The sequence below is a fragment of the Triticum aestivum genome, chromosome 7D (assembly GCF_018294505.1).
Source record: "Triticum aestivum cultivar Chinese Spring chromosome 7D, IWGSC CS RefSeq v2.1, whole genome shotgun sequence".
Classification (NCBI taxonomy): domain Eukaryota; kingdom Viridiplantae; phylum Streptophyta; class Magnoliopsida; order Poales; family Poaceae; genus Triticum; species Triticum aestivum.
Window position 1 is genome coordinate 76158695 of NC_057814.1, and position 3146 is coordinate 76161840.

The 3146-nt window shown below is 39.3% G+C and overlaps 1 long non-coding RNA gene across 1 annotated transcript; it reads right to left on the reverse strand.

Moving 5' to 3' along the window:
• Window positions 1-315: 315 nt before the first annotated feature.
• On the reverse strand, window positions 316-669 carry LOC123170408 (uncharacterized). Its single transcript, XR_006485208.1, has 2 exons — window positions 584-669; window positions 316-469 (listed from the first exon to the last, which is right to left on the reverse strand). It is a non-coding gene; the product is annotated as an uncharacterized lncRNA (long non-coding RNA).
• Between the last annotated feature and the right edge of the window lie 2477 nt (window positions 670-3146).

Below are 3146 nucleotides of genomic sequence, written 5' to 3' on the forward strand. Positions count from 1 at the left end.
CACGGTTTATCCAGCTTGTTACAGAAACGACCATACAGACAATGGAGATGGTAGCATGCATTTAGTTGGAAGCTCATCAAAATCCACACACTAATAACATCTCTTCACAAACCAGGCAAACCGCACAGAGTTGGAAGCTTCGTATCTCTGCCAAACTGATCGTTCATCACACCAAAGCAAGCACACACCATGCATATATAGATCAACCAAGGACGAAGCTAGAAAAAATGGGGACTGGTGTCAATTGCTGCCCACGCTAAGCCTCTAGCAAAAATTATAGTGGTGCAACAACATAGGTAATGGCCGAGAGTGATATAAAGAGCAAATATATGCAATGAGCTCGTGATATTATTACATAAAAAAACTCATACCGAGTATTGGCCGAGCGAAGTCATAGAACAACACTTGTTTACATATTCCATAAATAATAAGCAAAAAGATGACTTTGGAACGTTTCATTTGCAACTATCTGAAAAAGATAAACAAAGGAATGTATTAATTCACAACAATAGTAAGAAAGAAATAATGCAGACAATAAGTATCATTAAGCAACAAAAAAAAACTAAAGTTATATGAGACTCACATTTTATAACTTCCCTTCTCGATCTTTCATCTTCTTAAATAGATCAATAACATCATCATTCGTTATTGTAGAAAATATGTCTTTCTCCACAGCAAATCAGGCAATCACTCATGAACTCGTCACCCATTTTGTTTCGCAAAACACTCTTGACGATATTCATTGCTGAAAAGCATCTCTCCACTGATGCTGTGGCAACTGGCAAAATTAGCACCAACTTGAGAAGTTGATACACCAAAGGAAAAGCAAGATGCTTTTTAGTTTCCACCAACACTTTAGCAAGATCAGCAATGCCATCCAAATTGTCAAATCTCTGGTCCGCTCGAACATTGTCAATGAAAATCCGAAGTTCATGACCGAGATCCATCAATTGTGATGAATTGAAATCATCAGGATAAAACTCAGCTAGCTTCAATAAACTCTCCAAGTTAAAAGCAGTGAAGGAATTTTTGGGGTTGAAAGAAGCCATGTGGATAAGCAGTGCAGAATTCACTTCATTGAATCTATCATCGAACTCTCGAAGTTGCCAATCAATAACAGAATTAAGGCACTCTATTTGGTAATGATGAAGGTTTGTAATATTGGTTCTTTTTCTTGGTTTATGCCGATCGACATATTCATCATGCATGTTTACCTTAGGAATGTCATGTTCTTCACAGAATGAATATACCTTCTCTAGAAGTGATTCCCATCCATCATCTCTTAGTTGTTGTAGATCATTCCGTGTTGAGTTCACACATGACATGGCATTCAAGATATCTTGATCCTTTTGCTGCAATGCATGTGACAAAGTATTGGCACTCCCTAATATATGGAACATCATGTGCAAATAGAACACAAAATCAAAGGTTCCAAAATATGATAGAAGGCCCCGTGCTTCACTTTTCCTGGAATCGTTCTTGCCTTCTTTTGCTACATAATTCAGGACACTAACAATTGACGGGAACAACTGGATTAAGCTTGAGAGGGTTCTATAGTGAGAACCCCAACGAGTGTCTCCCGCCCTTTGAAGTGACTGGTCTTGATTTAGCCCTGTACCAGTACTAATTCGTCCACTACTTATGGCTTTTTTTTACATTTTCTCGGTTACTCTCTCTAATCATGTCTTTTCTTTTGCAAGAAGCTCCGACCACATTAAACAACAGAGATATCATATAAAAGAAATCCGCAATATCTTCATTCTTCTTTGAAATTGCCACTATAACCAATTGAAGTTGGTGAGCAAAACAATGCACATAATATGCCGACCTGTTCTCTTCCAGAATTTGATGCAAGATCTTGTCTTGGTTTAACTGGCCTTGAAGTCCCTGCCACATTACTATCTGGTGCTGGTCGTTTCCCTTTCAACAAAAATTTACCCATATCCTCCTGGTCCTAGTCAAATCAAAGAGAAGAAACTAAAATTACTTATCCAGTACCCATCAAGAAATCAAAGCACATGTAGAGTTGTACAGTCTAGAGAGCAAGAGAGATAGACTGCGGATTACCTGGGATGGGAAGAACTTGCAGATTATAGATTAAGCAGTTGCGGTCTGGCAGATCGGTCGGCCGATGCAACATTCCCCAGATGAGTTTATTGAAGCTAGCTGAGTTTTATCTTGATGATTTCAATTCATCACAATTGATGGATCTCGGTCATGAACTTCGGATTTTCATTGACAATGTTCGAGCGGACCAGAGATTTGACAATTTGGATGGCATTGCCGATCTTGCTAAAGTGTTGGTGGAAACTAAAAAACATCTTGCTTTTCCTTTGGTGTATCAACTTCTCAAGTTGGTGCTAATTTTGCCAGTTGCCACAGCATCAGTGGAGAGATGCTTTTCAGCAACGAATATCGTCAAGAGTGTTTTGCGAAACAAAATGGGTGACGAGTTCATGAGTGATTGCCTGATTTGCTATGTGGAGAAAGACATATTTTCTACAATAACGAATGATGATGTTATTGATCTATTTAAGAAGATGAAAGATCGAGAAGGGAAGTTATAAAATGTGAGTCTCATATAACTTTAGTTTTTTTTGTTGCTTAATGATACTTATTGTCTGCATTATTTCTTTCTTACTATTGTTGTGAATTAATACATTCCTTTGTTTATCTTTTTCAGATAGTTGCAAATGAAACGTTCCAAAGTCATCTTTTTGCTTATTATTTATGGAATATGTAAACAAGTGTTGTTCTATGACTTCGCTCGGCCAATACTCGGTATGAGTTTTTTTATGTAATAATATCACGAGCTCATTGCATATATTTGCTTTTTATATCACTTTCGGCCATTACCTATGTTGTTGCACCACTATAATTTTTGCTAGAGGCTTAGCGTGGGCAGCGATTGACACCGGTCCCCATTTTTTCTACCTTCGTCCCTGGGTGACGGCCATGCCGGGCCTCGATCGAGGTGCTCTCCGTCTTACACTACCAGAAAAACTTCGTTTGCCGACGGCACCCGTCGGCATAAATGCAGCTATGCCGACGGCCAAGGGCAGGCCGTAGGCGTAGAAAAGCCGTCGGCATAAATCCATATATGCCGACGGGGCCGTCGGCATATATGAGGCCGTCGGGACCGCTCG